The sequence below is a fragment of the Equus asinus genome, chromosome 2, assembly GCF_041296235.1.
Source record: "Equus asinus isolate D_3611 breed Donkey chromosome 2, EquAss-T2T_v2, whole genome shotgun sequence".
Taxonomy (NCBI): domain Eukaryota; kingdom Metazoa; phylum Chordata; class Mammalia; order Perissodactyla; family Equidae; genus Equus; species Equus asinus.
The window spans coordinates 154,449,539-154,469,058 of NC_091791.1; the positions used below are offsets into that span (position 1 = coordinate 154,449,539).

The window sequence follows — 19,520 nt, forward strand, 5'->3', positions numbered from 1 at the left end:
CTGCAGTAGTTGTATCATTATTGTATTAGCTCACTATTTCCTTACCGGAAACGAAACATTCACTTGCTCACAGACCTGGCATAACGTTGGTCCTGCAGGTAAACAGGAATGGCCTAAGTTTACGTGGGGTCTGTCTTTCTTCAGATGGCTGCCTGCTCCCTTGGACTACACCAGAAACTGCCACAACTCAGTATCAAGAAGTCCAGGTCTTTTGTCTTTTTTGACATCTGGAGCCTACCTCAGCACAGGTTTATGGACATGCTCCTTCTCCAATCTCCGTAATTTACAGCATTATTAGAAACTACCCATTCTAAGTAACAACACACGGTGAAATTTCAGTGCATTCTCAGCCCATGCTGCTTTATTGCCAAAAAATATATATACACAGGTGCAGAGTTTCAACTCTTACAGCAGTTCCTTTTTTACATCAAAGAAGAAAATTTCTTCTAAAACCCCAAAGATGCATAGATTAAAAAGCAAGCTGCCTTTTGTAATACTTTAAACATTTCATGAAATTCCTTTAACATCTTATATACCAGTGGTGCAATGGAGAAGATGCAGAATAGCAAGTAAAAACAGTGAGCAACAACTCTACTTATAGGACAGTAAATAAAACTATGTGAAAGGTACTCTAATGTGAATCTTTAATTACAAGGGATAGGTGGTTTTAAGTACGTGCCAAGACTGACTGCTGTTGAAGGACTGATGATAATGTATTGTCAGAATACCTTTCTTATCCCTGGGAGAAAAACACATTTTAACTGATGGCATGCCATACCATCACTAAGGGAGACAAAACCTGAAAATTGCCAGTTCAATTTGGAACTACTGGAAAGTTACCATTCCCTTTAAACATTCCCAAAGGTATCTGGAGTAAAATCGCACAGCAAAGAAAATGAGGTTAACATAATTTTAGAAAAAATATTTTTCAATCGTAGAACATGAAACCTGGAAGGGGCCTAGTGAAAATCATCTAGTCTAATCCTGAATTCTACTTAGGCCTATTTCAGATATAATGAATTCTGTTTGCATATTATTTGTCATGATCACTTTTACTTATAAGGGCTATTTCGAAGTCAAGAATCTTCTCAAAAGTCTTAAGCTACCACAATAAACGGATCTATTTTCTTCATCAACTAAGAAAATAAATGGCAAGGGTTTTCTTTTTTCAGAATTGGAAATCTTGCTCTTGTTTACCTGGCATCAAAAAGCTTTAGGCAACAAATTATGCAGTCTGACCAAAACATCATTGATAAAACTCTGGCTACCAAAAAAAGATAAAAAACAAAAAAATTAATACAGTAACAAAAGAGAAACCAAACCACAGATGACATGTCAATGTTTTCAGGACTATTTCCAGACAATGGAACTGTCTCCTTTGCTCCAGGGATCCTGCATGGTTGATCAATACCAGAACCATCCAGAAGAGGTGCCTAGTTATCTGAAAATGTTAGAACATCTGAAATATGCATATTGCCTCTATTCACTTCCAAGATACTAGTTTTTAAGAGATCCAAACCAAACCACGCACACTTTATCTGTCAAGCCTCATACCTAGTTATTTCACATGCGCCACACTGGGATTCCCTACTTTCCTATCCTTTCTGAAACTCTGCACCTTTCTGATTATTACAGCCATAGCAGCTTATTTATTCATTCAACATGCTTAGTTTGTGCCTTTTGCTTTTAAACATGCTTAGGGACTAAGGGAACCAGGCAAGAGGTTAGAGGGTGAGCACTATTATGCTCTATTCCTGACAGTTTGAATGTCTTGTGGTTGCCCCTGTTTATCTTCTAGCTCCCATTTTAAATGGAAGTAAGATAATTTTTAATTAGAAAATGAAAACTAATAATCCAAACAATAAATACAAACTATCGGTTTACATCTCTATTGCTTCATTATTAATAAATGCATATATATAAATACTAGTAACCACATAACACTGGACATTTTCAACCATGCATTAGGATATTAGTACTCTTAAGACTGCAGTTATGGGCCTGCCACTATTGCTTGCACTTTCATCCAGACCCACTTTTAATAAACATGCAGGGTAAACCCCTTGATTCAGAGGAATTAGGGGAAATACCAAAGATACATGCAGTTTCAACCAAAAATGTGGGTTAATAAAGTGATTGCTTAGAAATGTAGGCAGGTGCTCCACATCTATCACAATCCTGCTTCAGAAGAGGTACAAAAGTCCCACACAAGAAGGTTAGTATTAGGACCACTATTCAGTTATAAAAGGCTTAACTGCAAATCCTGGTCCCTTTGGGTAGAGAATGATGTAAAACACTCTGAGAAAAGAAAGAAGTGAGAGATGTACATTCTTCTGGAGCACTCAGTTTTCTTGGCCGTGTATTGACAGCTATAGCACAGAAGAGCATAGGTGGTGTAGGGATGGTGAAGATGCTCTTAGGCAGAATGGTTCCTCTTCTGATCTACATTATTGAGCATTACCTGCACAGCTCCCTGGGGAAAAGGAGTTTATGAACAGCAGAGCTAATACAATGTAAACTCAAAATCAATGCCCTGAAATTTAGCATAGCCCTCTGCTTTTGAAAACTGTTGGCCAAGGGATCCTTCCAAGTATGGTCTAATTAATAGCCAAGCAATGTTCTGAATAAACTAGAAGCAATTTGCTTGCACCAGCAGCACCATGAGAATGTAAACTCCTGGAGGCCAAGGGTCTCTTCATATTTTGCATATCACAGGTACACAGAGTAAACATGAGACTACAAAAGCACTGAAAAGTAATTAACTGCATACTGTGAGACTACAGAAACTTGTAGCACATGTTAGCATTTAGAACTATTAACGTGGCTGTTAAGGGTAATCTTTAATTGTTCTAAGTAACTAAAATGTTGACATCACTGTAATATGCAGCATTGTCCTCATGATTGTGCAGATGTCTGAATATTGCTTGGTTATTCCAATGTCTCTAACACCAACAGATGGTGTAGTGTAGGACATTTAAACAGGAGCTATAATCAATTTAATATAGCCTTCTCTCTATCCTTTGGAGTTGCCATATAAAGAATTAAATATTCAAGAGGCACTGTTTTCTTAGATCTGCTCCACTTTTAGTTTTTTTCCCTGGGAAAACAAGGAAACATAGACCCACCAATCTTTTCAGGGTTCTTCAAGGTGCTAAATGGCCAAGATGAACATGAGGTAAAAGGGAGTAAGAAATCACCCTCGTTCCACTATTATATCCTGATATGAGCTGTGTGATTCCTCAGATCAAGAAACTAGTTTGATGGGTTCTTGTTAAAATAAGCAGTCACAGGCCATAGGCCTCGGCACATCTACATTAGACAAGGCTTAAAAAACCAACATACTGTCTTTGGGTATTCCCTTCAATCCTTTTGCTTTACACCTTTAAATCCTAACTCCCCTAAACCAACCATAGGCATGAGCAAAAGCCAACTATCTAAGTTCTTGGTTTGTATTATTTTTTTTAACCTTAAATATACACTCACACCAAACTTTTCCTTTTTTAAAATGCACCCAGGAAATGGATGGAGAAAGATGAGGTGACAAAGCAAAAAGGATGCCATTTAATAAATGCCTGTTGCTAAAGCAAAACCCCCACCCAATGGCTTCAGTGGGGCTCCATCAGTTAGGAGTACATTTGTTTCCAGGTTAAGCACTAGGAGTTTCATTCAAGGGCTCTAATGCTCTGCTCTAGGAAACAAATAGGGTCCTTAACTTACACAAGTCGCTATTTCTCACACAAAGATATTTTCATATACATTCAGAGTTTTAAAAGTACCTTTTATATGCTCTTTACCTAGAACATCTTTTTCCTTTTGTGCAACTCTGTTGATCACAGAGCTAACAAACTCAAGTAGTAATACTTACTCTACTGTACAACCTTGCTAATGCAACTTACTAGACATGCAAAACTTATTGCTACGAAAATTCTACCTCTTGAAAATTATTAGTTCGTTGTATGGCTTTTTTTTTTGCAACAGGAAATATTCTTTCCTATATAAGTGTGCTATTTTGCATTCATTACCTTTTCAGAGGTATTTTAAAAAATGTTTAAATGCTTTTCAGAAATGGATTCTCCCAGGCACTAAACTACTTGAGCCAATAGTAAAACTACTTTAAGTACGCTATGAGAATCTAAACCCGGGTCCCTGGAGAGTCTGTTTGTTTAAGGTTGCTTCTGCACACAAGACACACCACATTCAAACAGTTTTGCAGTTCCTATCATGCTAACTGTAGAATCTGTGTCAATAAATCCTGGATTCTCCTAATACTGAGATTTAAAAATTACCTCAGAAAACTGCCATTTCCAAGTTCTCAAGGCCGCTTTTAGAGGTAGGAATTTCTTTTCTACAGAAAGCTATCTTATGCTTTCAGAAAAACTTTTATTTCTACAAGGAAAGCGGAAAAAAGTGAAAGCTGTCTGAGGCAGCTTACTATAACCAAGCAAAAGAGTTAGTATTACAGGGCAACCTAGGTAGGCTCCATCTAGCTACATTTACAAATCTCATGAAAAGGTCTGGAATCCCATCAACACACATTTCAGCAGATTTGGAAGTAGGAAAAGCCCATGCAAATTAATCTCGGATTCTCTGAACTACTGACCAGTGTTCTGTTAACACACAGCATGCTGCAGACAGGAAATGTAAATGGTCTGCAGGTCAGAAAAGCACTCACTTAAGCAATTAACATAGCATCTCAGGCGGACATGCAAAATATAAAAAATTTAAAATAATTTCTTGATGCAAAAGGAATGGGAAAATAATAAACTTAGAAGATACACAATGTGAAAAGCGCATAAGAACAATCTCACCTCAAACTAAGAGAGCAAAGCAGAATCATGAAATGGGGCCTCATTTTGATTTGAGGTTTCATAAGACACAGACAGCTGGTTTCCAGCTACCTCATGGAAAGCGTAAATATCCTCAAACACAGTATTTCACACTGTGACCCCCACATTTCTATTCCTAAGTGAGTCTTTTTGGCCTTAATCTCCTTTCCCCAGGGAGAGTATCACAGATTCAGGTATTTATGAAAAAAGAAAAGGTCTAGATTTTCCACTCTTTTTACACTATTGGTTATTATTAATTCAACCCAAAGTTTAAATTATTACTAGGCTCATGCACTAACCCCTAACATGGCACTACAATATGCTACCAAGCACTAATGCTTACAAAACTATACACATCTCAAAATGGAAGACATTGGTGATTTTGTTGTTCTTAAACAACTTGTAACATTTGTCCACAAGTATTAAAATATACATATATATATATTTCTATTGCACATATCCCTTTTTTGTTTAACTTTTTAAAAGAAAAACTGCCAGCTAACATGGATGAACAAAGGAAAGCAAGTAGGCACAGCTACAGATCAAGGCATAGTTCTGCCTAAAATTAATAGCTTTCGCCATCAAGAAGGTGACCAAAACAGACCAGGTAAAAATGTTGATGTATTAAGTAAACACTAGGCAAGCACAACTGGAATATACCTATTTTGTTAAATGCCAACTGGTGACAACCATGGAAGATGCAGGGACAACTTGAAGAGAGCTGTGAAATGAAAAAATATAAAGCAACTAGAGAAGCTGAGTCTGGGATATATTCAAACAAGTGAGCCAGAGATGGTTTCACTGGTGCTGATATTACAGGGTTGCTATTCCCTGCCAAATGATCCTACCCCAAAGGTTGCCAAAGGGACATGGGGAAGATGGGTAACAGACAACTGAAGACAGAAATTCTCCATGGTATGATATTCTCAACATACCAATGGGATTCGTGAACATAGGTTCCATTCTATTTTTAACAATTCCAAAATACCAAAAGAAAACTTAAGGAAGTGGCTGCGAAGTTACTTAGAGAAAAATTTAAGTTACCTTTACCCAAAGCTACCTACTATGCTTTACCACTCAGTAATTGCCCTCAATTAAAGGACATTATATTTTATCTCTATGATGTAATTATTTGACTGAAAAGCTTTCTTATGCCAATTCAAATTGGCTAACCAATTTAACTTATTAAGAGTGTTCAACATTTCTCATTTTCGGCCATTTCTATCACACTCAAATTTTGTTAAATCTACCCTATTTTCGGCATCACAGCTTATATTGCCTTGGGCAAACATCCCCTAAATCAGAGAGATGGTCTAAGATGATTTGTTCTTAATTTCATCTAAGAAGTTTTAAATTCTTTCTCTACTCACAAAGACTCATAAAGGTTTCATTCTTCTTATGTAAAGACCTGCTAATTCATACACTCATTCTCTGTTGATATGGAAGCAAGGGCAGCTTTATACTATAGTCTGTTCATCACAGCATTAAGTTATAAGGGAAAGGAAGATCCACATTTCTTATTGGAATATTTTTCTTATTTGAGGTGTTTTTGAGACCCTGAATTTCTTCTAAATCTACACTGACCCAACCACACCTTTGGGAACATTGCTTCTGAGGCCCATTCTCTGATGAGAAAGCTCAGTTACAAGTGGGGAAAGTTACCTGAGTCCCAGCCTTTTCAGCCTAACATTACACCTATTATCTAGAAAAATTAATCAAACATCCAAGTACCCATCTTGGGTCAAAGGAAAAATTATTTATGCTTTTCCAAAAAACAGAGCTATAGAATGTAAAATACCATAAAGTCAGATGGAGCAGCATAAGGTATTTTTGCTTCTTTTTCTTAGGAAAAAAGAGTTATATGGAAACTTTTCTCATTTTTCCCCTCCATTCCTCCATGTTCAAAGTTGAAGGCATTTCATATTGTAGGGTCCACCACATCTTCTGAACAGAAAAAATACTTATGCCATTTTTTTCCCCAGCCTTAGGAGGATGGAAAACCAAGTCTCAAGTGCTATATAAGACTCCACAAAAAAGAATGAAGTAATTTGTAATACAGCAGCCTCTCATCCTAGGGAGATAAACAGGGTTCCATCACTGGACTCAAAACTGTTGTTTCCTTTCACCAATCTTTCACTAAACCCAAGCATGCATTCATAGCATTAGCATCTGCACGTGGTCCTTTCTCAGAAGAATGAAAAAACATTTAAAAATACCAAATGTCCAAAGACTTCTGAGAAAGAAGTCAACAACAGCTTCCTTCTCTAGGAGAAAATCCCCTCTTCTCATCCAAAAATGTGGATTTACACATGCAATAATGTGTATTTATACAGGGTCTATGGTGGTTTATTCACATATAAATTAACTTTGTGATATCTTGTCTTTATGCTTCTTTATCACATCAAAGGTTTTATTGCAAAATTGGACCTTTGTTCTTATCCAGTACATCTATGTCACAGGACAAGCCAGGATTTAGGTATATGTGTAATTGTTTAGCATCTCTTTCATTTCAAATTAGAATATATATTTGGAATTTACTGCTGCTGTCTCAACTGTGCTTATCATGACAGTGGCTGAAACTGGAAGACATTTCAAAAAAAAACCCTGATGTCATCCATACTTGCTATTTATTTCGTCTTCTTGTTTCGAACAAAAGATAAAGAATTCATAAATACCACCATCTAAGCACCTGTTTCAAATTAAACATCAGCCTTCGGCTTGTAAAATAATTTCTTTACAATTAGGCAAATAGCAGCAGAAGATGCATGTCAGTTGCTTCTTTCTTCCTGGAGAAGTTGGCAGGATGACTGCATCCTAGGAGCTTCTCTGTGGTGACTCAGAGATGGAACAAAAAGAAAAGCGGCCTTTCCAATCCCAGCCATGGAGGTGAAGTGTAGAGAAGAGATATCCACCTTTCAAGAGGGAAGGTGGCTGCCTACAAGAAGCAGGACTACTCACTCCAGGAGACAACAAAGGAATGCCTGGAAATACATAATAAATTAGAAGCAGGAAGATTAAAATAGGCACTTCTGCATGAGCATACTTTTAAAAGTAATATTTAAAAACACATAGAAAGAAAATATTATTTTGGATTACACATTGTCTAAAAGAAAATGTACAACCACAACACCAAATTTAGTATTGTTATCAGAAAAGCAGAAGCAGTAGCCAGAAAAAATATAAGCATGATACAAAAAAAGCTAGATTTAAATACTTGTACTGTACAAAATGAGATATACATGTCAATTTCCTCTTATGAAAATGGAGTAATGTACTCCAAGTTGTACAGCCATAAAATGACTCTATATAAAATATTTGTGTTTAAAAGTAGCATTGTAGGGCCTGCCTGGTGGCACAGCAGTTAAGTTCGTGCGCTCTGTTTTGGCAGCCTGGGGTTTGCCAGTTCGGATCCTGGGCACAGACCTACGCACCGCTCATCAAGCCATACTGTGGCAGGTGTCCCACATATAAAATAGAGGAAGATGGGCACAGATGTTGGCTCAGGGCCAATCTTCCTCAGCAAAAAGAAGAGGACTGGCGGCAGATATTAGCTCAGGGCTAATCTTCCTCAAAAAAAAAAAAAAAAGAAAAAAAAAGCAGCATTGTACTCCAAATTTGATGTCTAAATACTTAATATTCAAAACCACATGTATCATTGTACTTTGAACTATCTTCAACTACATAAGAAAAGTGAACAATAAAAATTTTGTAAAATATAACCATAAATTATACGTACTGTACCATTATCATCAAATTCAAACACGTAAAAACATTACCAGTTCATTGCACTAAACACAAAACTTGTTAAATTGCAAATATTTGCAAAAGTAAATCAGACAAAAAAGGACAAATATTCTATAATCCCACTTAGATGAGGTACCTACTACAGGCAAATTCATAGAGACAGAAAGTGGATTCAAGGTTCCTAGGGGCTGAGGGGAGAGGTGGCGGGGAGTTATCAATCAGTGGGTACTGAGTTTCTATTTGGGATGATGTATAAATTCTGCAAATAGTGGTAATGGTTGCACAAAAATGTTACTTAATACTTAATGTTACTGAATTATACATTTAAAAATGGTTAAAATGATAAATTTTATGTTACATACATTTTACCATAAAAAATAAATCAGATACATATGAAAGGCTCAAATAAATTACTTTAGCTTACAAAAATGGCTAATAGAAATTGGCTAACCAGTCTTCCTAGCTCTCCATTTTTAGTTATGTGACATATGTAAAAAAAATACCTCAACTCTAAACTGAACTTCAATAACCTCTTCTGGTTCAAGAGAAGACAGAGTTCTGATTCAAAACCTATGAAAGGCGGGGACAGCCCCGTGGCATAGTGGTTAAAGTTCATGTGCTCCACTTTGGCAGCCCGGGGTTCACCAGTTCGGATCCCAAGTGTGGACCTACGCACCAATTCTCAAGCCAAGCTGTGGCAGGCGTCCCACGTATAAAACAGAAGAAGATGGGCACAGATGTTAGCTCAGGGCTAATCTTCCTCAAAAAAAAAACAAAAAAGGGGCCAGTCTTGTGGTGGAGTGGTTAAGTTTGCATGTTCCGCTTCAGTGGCCTAGGGTTCGCCAGTTCGGATCCTGGCTGTGGACCTACATACCGCCTGGCAAGCCATGCTGTGGCAGGTGTCCCACATATAAAGTAGAGGAAGATGGGCATGGATGTTAGCTCAGGGCCAGTCTTCCTCAGCAAAAGAAGAGGATTGGTAGCAGATGTTAGCTCAGGCTAATCTTCCTCCAAAACAAAAACAAAAACCAAAATAACCTCCAAAAAACCTATGAAAGCCAAATGTAAATTCAGAATCAAACCAGGAGAAAGAGAACTACAGAATTTGCACTTGTTGAAAAAGTATCAGTGGCACTAAGAGGAAAAAATAGCCAAGATCCACAGACAGGCCTTCAGAACCCTATGGCTATTTCATTATACAAGCTTACTCAGCCTAATTCAAAGCTTGCACTAGCCAGGAGACTGTTCTGCAGTTCAATTCTAATGGCAAGATAATTGGCAGTAACATTGAGGGGAAAAGATACACACTAGTTCTTTCCAGACGTAAATATCCTGAAAGAATTCTATATAAACCAAACAAACACCAAAGAAGCCTTTAAAAAGAGCACTGTTTCTTAATAAGGAACCTGTCTAGATTCTTTTAAAAACAAATCCCTTCAAGGGCCGGCCCAGTGGCCGAGTGGTTAAGTTCAAATGCTCTGCTTCGGCGGCCCAGGGTTTTGCCGGTTTGGATCCTGGGTGCGGACCTGGCACCAATCATCAAGCCATGCTGAGGTGGCGTCCCACATGCCACAACTAGAAGGACCCACAACTAAAATATACAGCTATGTACTGGGGGGCTTTAGGGAGACGGAAAGGTAAGAAATAAATAAAAACAAATCCCTTCAGCAACACCAACTAATAAAAATGCATACATTCATCTTATATAAACCTCCTCCTTCAATGTATATCTTAATATTACACAATAATGCTAGATTATCATAAGCTCTTCTCTTCAAAATACCCAAGTTCACATCTCAGACATGACTCTTCAATTTTATACACTCTAAACATGTATATGTATGTATCACAAACTATAGGACCCATTTGAAAACTGAATGAATAGCAGCTTAGTAAGAAAGCCCAAGTTCTGACCATGACCTAAAGTTCCCCTAAGATCTACACCACCCTCTTCCACCATCTCTCTTCTCACTTCAACTCTATCTCCCCCTCCACCACGGGCTCCGACCACACTGGACTCCTTGCCCTTCCTGGAATGTCAGGCCTGCTCCCACCTTATAGCCTTTGTGCTGGCTGTTCCCTTTGTGAGAAGACTCTTCCTGTAAGTATCTGCATAGCTAATCCCCTCATTTGCAAGTCCACTCAATGTCCTTTTCTCAATGAGGCTTACTTGGAGCCCCTATGTGAGATTATATTATACCCCCCTCCTACCCACAGACACACTCCCACCATTCCCCTGCACCTTGCTCTATTTCTTCCTTTATCCACAGCACATAACACTACCTAACCTACTATCTAAGGTACTCACTATGTTTCTCATTTACGGGCTTGTCTGAAATGTAACCTGCACCAGGAAGGAACCAGTTTTGTTCACTGATGAATCCAACACCTACAAGAGCGTGTGCTCCATGGGAAGCACTTAATAAGAATTTGTTGAATAAATGAGTGAACAGCAGGGCCCTTAAATACGAGTTAAAATTTAAATAGACACAGGTTCTAGAGTTAGGGGAGGAAACTACAACTATATACTCCGATCTACAAAATTTACAAATACGTTCCTATAAATTTGGGGCTTCCTAGGCACTTCTGGGTCTCTGTAGTCACTTGTTCAGTGCTGCTGATTATACAAAGTAACTTTGTATTAGAAAATCTGACTTATTGGGGGGATGGAAAGGAAAAGTGGGAATTCTCAATGTAGAACCTGGGCTGGCCAGATCTGAGTCATGACTTTCTGTGGTAGTCAGCTTCCAAAATGGTCCCCAGTCACTGCTGCCTCCTGCTATTCACATCCTTTTGTAGCCCCCTCTAACAATGAATCAGGGTTCATCTATGCAACTACTGTATAACAAAGCATGTCACTGGCCTTCGTCCCTTGGAAGGAGACTCTAAATCCTTGGGATTTAGAGTAAATGAACCAGTGGAAATTAAACAACACACTCCTAAACAACCATTGGGTCAAAGATGAAATCACAAGCGAAATTACGTGTCTTAAGACAAATGAAAACAAAAACACAATACACCAAAACTTATGGGACGCAGTGAAAGCAGTGCTAAGAGAGAAACTAAGAGCTATAAATGCTTACATTAAAAAAGAAGAAAGACCTCAAATCAACAACCTACCTTCACACCTTAAGGAACTAGAAAAAGAATAAACTCAAAGCCAGCAAGAAGGAAAGAAAAAAGAAGTATTACAGCAGAGATAAATAAAATAGAGAATAGAAAAAGGAGAGAAAAATCAACAAAACCAAAAGGTGGTTCTGACAGGGTCGTGGAAAGGCCTGAATCTGCAGCTAGCGGCATCTTAAGTGAGTGCAGTCTTGTTGGGGACCCCGCCCTCTTTTGACTTGTGGGTTCTGCATTAACTCTGGATGGTATCAGAAGTGTATTCCAGTACAATAGTTGGTGTCAAAATAGTGACCAAAAGAATGAGGAGGAAGTGATAGTGACTTCTGAGGCAAGGTCACAGATGGGGCTGTAGCTTCTGGCTTGTTCTGGGAGAAGCCAGCTGCCGTATGAGGACACTCAAGCAGCCCTGGAAGAGGCTGACATCAGAAGGAACTGAGGCTTTCCACCATCAGCATGAATTTGCCAGCCATGTGAATGAGCCACTACGGAATTAGATCAGGTGACTGCCACCTCAGCCAATATCTTGACTGCAACCTTATAAGACCCCAAGCCAGAAACCCCAGCTTAGCTACTCCCTAACTCCTGAGCCAAATAAACTGTGAGAAATAATAAAAATTTACTGTTGTATTAATCCACTAAGTTTTGGGTAATCTGTCATGCGTCAATAAATAACTAACACACTTTGCTTCCTGTAAGGACAGGAAGAATGCTATATCATGGGAGTTAAATACTCCTTTCTTACTTTGCCATGTAAACAGTAAATTCAGAACACATTTCATAAAATACTATAGACAGCATTGTTACTCAAATTAAGTTTTTAAGCGTCTTATTAAAAAAAAAGTGCTGCACTTGTTGGACAGTTTCTGCCCCAAGCAATGATAGGCTATACGAATGTAAAGTCACCGCCTGGGCAGAAAGTTAACTTCTCAGTCATTTATCAAATACTTATTGAGTGCTTCCTTTCTTGGAAAACTTTTAATTATTTACTTGAATAGGTAACAAATGCGCATGATAGGAAAGGGTAAAATAGGATATACAGTGTTCTTGAATATCCTTTTAGAGATATTCTATGGCATATAACACCTGTATAAGTAAATTAATTTCCTCCCAACAAATGAAAGCACAGTATATACCTGGTTCTGCACCTTGCTTTTCCCTTTAAGGTACCTTAGAGATCATTCTGTATCAGAATAATTACAGTTACCTTGTAAGTACAGAAGCACGTACATTTATTTACATCAGTTCCCTAGAGATGGGTATTTAGATTGCTATCAATGGTTGTACTATACCAGTGCCAAGTCTCTATTACTGTCTACCTGGAATTAATTAAGGTTTTAACTCCAAGTAACAAAGCCTCCACTCCAAAGGCTTATGATAAAGATTCTATCACCTAAAGGGCATTTTGCCCATAAGTTTTTATTCATTTTCTTAATGCTGAAATACACCTAGGTAGGTGGAGTTTTTTACTTACCTTTTTTTCAATTTTTTAAAAATTGTAGTATAAAATACACATAACATAAAATTTATCATCTCAAGCCTGAAGTGTTCAGTTCAGTGGTATTAAGTACATTCATATTGTTGTGCAACCATCACCACCATCCATCTCCAGAATTCTTTTCATCTTGCAAAATGGATACTCTGCACCCATTAAACAATAACCCATTTCCCCTCCCTGCAGCCCCTGGCAACCACCATTCTACTTTCTGTCTCTAGGATTTTGACCTTATATAAGTGGCAAACAAGATTTTACTCCTTCAAGCAGTTGTACATGAATGATTTCCATATAACACAATCAAGGTATAAGAGTAAGTAGATGTTATGAGTTGAACTGTGTTCTCTCCAAATTCCTATGTTGAAGTCCTAATCCCTAGTACCTCAAAATGTGACCTTATTTGGAAAGTCACTGCAGATGTAATTAGTTAAGATGAGGTCATACTGGAGCGGAGCGGGCCCCCTAATCTAATCTGACTGGTGTCTATAAAAGGGAGAATTTAGGACACAGACAGACACACAGGAGAATGCTGCGTAAAGACCGGATTATGCTGCCACAAGCCAAGGAACTACCAAAAGCTAGAAGATCCCTCCCTAGTGCCTCCAGAGGGAGCACGGCCCTGCCAACACCTTGATTTTGGATGTCTTGAGCTCCAAAACTGTGAGACAATAAATTTCTGTGTTCAAAGTCACCCACTTTGTGGTGCTTTGTAATGGCAGCCCTAGGAAACTACCACAGTTTAGACCTACTACTGCCACAGTAGGTGTAAACCTTATTTTGCAGATAAGGTTATTGTCAAGTACAAAAGCTCATCTCGTCTGTTGCTCTTTGAGCAACAGAACCTACTTTACTTCTGTGGTAAATTCAGAAGATACCAACACTTGGCACAGAACAGAATCATACCTAGGAATATTAAAGCTGTACTGAAAAGCTTTAGAAATTAAAGATTAAAATACCAATATCTGCCTATTAATAAAAACTTAAATGAATATTTTTTTAAAATTTAGGGGCCGGCCCCACGGCTGAGTGGTTAAGTTCACACGCTCCAGCTTCGGTGGCGCAGGGTTTTGCCAGTTTGGATCCTGGGCGCAGATATGGCACCGCTCATCAAGCCATGCTGAGGTGGCATCCCACATGCCACAACCAGAATCTACAACTACGTACTGAGGGCTTTGGGAGAAGAAAAAAAACAGATTGGCAACAGATGTTACCTCAGGTGCCAATCTTTAAATAAATAAATAAATAAATAAATAAATAAATAAATAAAATTTGCCTAGCAACATTTATATTTTATCAGTTGATCTCCTTCAATCTAATTAAATCTGTATCTTTTTTCTTTATCCAATAGAAGTTATTGGTTTGGGCAAATGATCAAGTTTTTCTTTTCTTTTTCTTTACATGTAACACATTGCTTTTGTTGAAAATAACAGATTTAGCTTAAATATCAATAATTTATAGTCACTTTTGATGTTCATCTTTTACTGAAGCTAATGGTTTATAGTTCTATTTCTATCTACTTATTTTTGAGCTGCTTAAACAGTATTTGGAACCATCAGCCACTATTACTCACTTGCCAAGTCCTGAGCTCAGAATTCTGTTTTCTTTTAGAGATGAATACAAAAGCACCTGGAAGTCAAGGAAAATGTTCTTCCTGTGATAAGGGAAAATAAAAAGAATGTTACAGGAAGGATACAGCCCTCACTTGTGCTATATGCTTTCGTGTGCAAAATTATTCAAATGAACCAAGCTATTCTAAAAAACATCACTATCAAAAACTATTCAGAAGGAACAATCAGAAGGAAATGACTGTCTACCTGCAGTGCATTACTTTTATAAAGCTGTCAAAATTCTTGGAGCAGTGGTTCTCAAGTTTATATGAAACACTGTCTCCTTTGAGAGTCTGATCATGCTGTGGCCCCCCTGCTCCCCACAAAAGATCTTTGCTTTAGTATAGATGACCATTCCCCCGTGGGTAGGAAGGAAGAATGTTCCATTCCTTTCCTCTGCCTTTTATCTTCTCTCTACTCCTAGATGAAATGAGAAATACTCCTGACAAAAGCAACAGATAGGTCTTATTTAGAAGTGCTTCTTTATCTCATATTTTCAGCTCTGCTAAATCCAGGGCCAGCAAAGAGCATATCACAAACGTTCATTTGTATAATGACCTGTCATTCAAACTGGACCCAACTAACGTGCCAGTTTTAGAAAGGTTTCACCAACTTATAAACCTAAAAACAGGCACCTTACCCAGAATTTACCTGAAAGACCAAATGAGGGGTTATAACAATCCAAATTACAAAATGAGATACCTCCTAAACCCAATACAAATGCCTGACAGTATTATACTTTGCAATCCCACCACATTACACAAATTACGTCCTAGTACTATTTCTCAAAACTCTTTCTCATTCTGTCTACAAAAAATAAATAGAAACTGTACATTGACTCCCTTCGTTCTGGAAAACAACAATGGTGAATTCTGCGGAGACCTCGAGTCCGCCAACATTAATGCGCCAGTGGGCAATTAGCAGGTCACGCAAGGACAAAGCTGCTTACTCAGATCTTAAAAGTTCGAGAGGTGGGAGTGGGAACGAATGGATCTAGAAATGGCAGCAAGAGAACATGCATGATACGCTCTAATTAAAATCCCGGGGGGAACCTGTCACACCGAATCTCAAGGTCAATGGGCCAGGGACACAAAATGCTCAAAGCCGCAACAGGCCTCGACTGATACCGGAGCCTCAGGCAAAACAGTGGGCACAAAGCCGCGAGGCGAGGCGTTTAAATAAATCAACAAAACAAAAGTATTCTTTAAAAGATAAACCGACGGCAGACGCAGCGGCTGAGAGACACCCGCGTCGGTGCAACCACCGGGGAACCATCCGAAAACACAAAGGCAGCTAAAGGCGTGACACTACGAGGGACAGTGGCGGGTCGAGGACCGAGTGATGGTGCGACACACCGGGAAGGCGGGTGCGGCCGCCACGGGGCAGCTCGGAAGGAAACCCGCGCCCGGCCGAGGCCTGCGCCGGCTGCGGGCAGGCTCCGCGCGCTCCCGTCCCCCAGCCAGGTCGGGCCGCTCGTCCCCCCGTCACTGGCCTTCTCGGCTTACCTCGTGCGGGCCAGCAGAAGTACTCGACCTCCCGGGGACCGGCACGTCCCCGGCCCAAGGCCGGCTTGCCGCGCCGCACCTCGCCTCACTCCGCCATCTTTGCTCCTTCCCGAGTCCGCCAACCCCGCGGTGGCCGTTTCCACAAGCCCCGCCTCTGGCGCTGCTGCTGAGCACTGATTGGATGAAGGCCTGCGCAGGCGCACTCTTCTTCCGTGGTAGGTTGGTTGGAAATTACGTCAGTCAATAGAGCTAGCCCACTCTTTCGATATTTTTTTTGTCGGATTGGATCCCAGGGTTGAGGTAATAGGGAAAATGCTTTTGTAACTCGTTTGTTAGGAATGTAAAAGTATTTCCGCGTAGAAGCAGGGTCACTCCGTGGAAAGTAGTCTGGTTAGGCCACATGACTACTTTAGGCCGCCATTAGGTTAAACTGTACTACTGGTAATTTCATCCTCGGCCCCGGGAGTTGCCAGTCCTGGGCCTCACAGGACACGTAGGCAAACAGTTCAGTAGTACCAGTTTGTCTCTGACTGGGTCTGACCCATGTCGATTCTTAAAGGGCCCCAGACGTCGGACTGCTGTTTACGGCTCTGGTCAATCCTCAAGAGCAGATTCGTCACTTTTCTTTGAGGGCCCTTCTGCCGAATGTCAAACTCTTATAACTGACAGTTCACCCAATTGGAGGACTCTTGAGAGCCTTTCTGCAGCGATTGTTCCAAGAGAAGCAGGGAAGGTAACTGGGAGCTCCTCTTCCGAGGATGCGACAAGCGGCTCCGGGGCAGGCGGTGGAGGTCCTCAGACACCACCAAGGTTCTCATCTGGGCCGCTTCCTAGAAGTACAGATTCCTAAGGCTGCACCTCCCCGAGATCCAGTTCCCTAGATTTTCGGACGAGGCCAAGGAATCTTATTTTTACAGAAGCTTATGATAAAGGGCATCAACGGGAAAACCTACTTAATGGTGAGACTTCATACTTTCTCTTTAAGGTCAGGAACAAGGCAAGGACACAGACTCCCACCACCTCTATTGAGGGTCCAGAAAGGCAAAGAAAAGGCATCCAGATTGGAAGAAAGAAAACTGCCTTTATTTGCAGATGACATGATCCTCTGTAGAAAATCATAAGGAATACACATTCACAGAGCAAAAACAAAAAACCAAAACGATTAGGATTTATATGTTTAGGTTGCAGGATACAAGATAAGTATACAAAAATCAACTGTATTTCTCTGTACTAATAACAAAAATGAAATCAAGGAAACAACTGCATTCACAATAGCATCAAAAAGAATAAAATACTTAGGAAAAATTTTAATAAACCAAGTCCAAGATTTATACACTGAAAACTACAAAACATGCTGAGAGAAATGAAGGAAGATCTAAATAAGTGGAGAGACTTCCATGTTCATGGATTGTTAGACTTAATATTGTTAATGACAGTTCTCAAATTGATTAGATTCAATGCAATCCTTAACAAAATCCCAGCACTCTTTTTTTTGGTAGAAACTGACAAGCTGATCCCAAAATGTATAGGAAATACAAAGGACCTAGAGTAGCTATGACGATTTTGAAAAAGAACAAAGTTGGAGGAATTACAATACTCAATTTCAAAACTGACTACAAAGCTACTATCACCAAGACAGTGAGTATTGTCATGAGGATAGGCATGTAGAATCAATGGAACAGAATTCAGAGTCCAGAAAGAAACCCTTACATTTATGGTCAATTTTTGGCCAAGATGCCAAGATAATTCAATGGTGGAAGGATAGTCTCTTCAATCCAGGACATTGGCAAGGTTGATTGACATTTAGCTGGGTTACCAAAATATTAAAATACTTCCACACTTGCTTGAGAGGGGCCCTTGTCCCAAACCTAAGTTTCCCTCACTTGCCTCACTCTTTTACTCAGGACCCTCCCAGACTTATCCTCTACTCAGCAACTGAAGGGTTTACTGCCCAGCACAGTAGAGGATCTTCCGGGACTCTGCTCCAGCCCTACATTCTGACTGATCAGTGCAGCACCAGTTGTAAAATATTTTGAAAATCACTCCCAAATACAGGTGTTTTTCTTCCTGGGGCACAGGCAACAAGCAAAGAACCAAAAACAAAACCATAAAATAGTGTCAGCTGGGATATACAGACTACTTCTCATTTATTTCCTCTTAATTAAGTAACCACTCCCTCTTCATGTTTAAAAATTCCGCAGATATACCTGTGTGTGTTCCTAAAAACAAAAACAAATACAAAACATTTTTGTAAAATACTGTTACATCTACTTGGAGAACCTAGTAATTATATTATGAATTAACAGGAAGGCATTCTAGATCATCTAGGTAAACCTCTGTTGTAATTTAGCAATTCTGCAAGATCCCTGACAAAAATGGTCATTGAAGATTTTACTTAAGCAATTCTAGCAACCAAGGGCTAGGGAGTGCATTAGTTGTGGGGATATCTGGTTCCTCATTTGAACAATTATACATAATTATTAGAAAATTCTTCCTTAGAATAAGATGGAATCTGTCAGCCTATCACTTCCATCCATCATTAATAAATCGTATAAAATACTTAGCATGTGTCAGGCACTCATATAATCCTCACAACAACTTATGAGGTTGGTAGTGTTACCATCATCATCATCGTGATCCTCATTTTACAGTTGAGAAAAAGGACACAGAAGGGTTATGTGAACTGCCTGAGTTCATGTGCCTGGTTAAGCGGCAGAACCAGAATATGAACCCACCCAATCTGTTCCCAAACTCCATGCTCTTATTGACATTGAACTACCTAATTCTGTCCTTTAGTATAATAATATAGAGCCTTTCAAGAACAGGTCCTTAGCTATCTGGATATAGGTACTAAGTATCTGAATACAACTACTTTTTTTTTTTGCTTTTCTCTAGGTTAAAGCCTCAGTTTCTACAACTGCCCGAGATAGTAAATTGCTCTGAACCCCTCACCATTTTGCTTCTTGGGAATACACTGTTTTGTCAATCTTGTTCTTAAAAGGTAATGGTCTTCAAACTTCTAATATCTTAAAATACACAGGGGTCTCTTGTGTTTCACCTCTCTTTTTAGCCTAAATACAGGAATTTACATTTATCCTTATTAAAAATCTAGATTGTTGGAGAGTGAAATAATTAAGAGCACGGACTCCGCAATCAGAGTTCCTCCTGGATTTGAATCCATGCTCTACCACTAACTAGCTGTGTGACTTTGATCTTGGAA

At 39.3% G+C, this 19,520-nt stretch overlaps 1 protein-coding gene across 4 annotated transcripts in view; it reads right to left on the reverse strand.

The window, feature by feature from the left end:
- The window catches only part of NUSAP1 (nucleolar and spindle associated protein 1), a 61,641-nt gene extending 45,166 nt beyond the window's left edge, over positions 1 to 16,475 (reverse strand). For 3 of the 4 annotated variants that reach the window (XM_070503437.1, XM_070503438.1, XM_070503435.1), the window contains exons 1-2: positions 16,301 to 16,438; positions 14,759 to 14,839 (exon numbers count right to left, since the gene is read on the reverse strand). The gene's annotated coding sequence lies outside the window, so the exon portion shown is untranslated. Of the gene's footprint in view, positions 1 to 333; positions 7,808 to 14,758; positions 14,840 to 16,300 lie in introns of those variants that run through there. The other variant, XR_001400617.3, reaches the window with a different exon arrangement.
- Between the last annotated feature and the right edge of the window lie 3,045 nt (positions 16,476 to 19,520).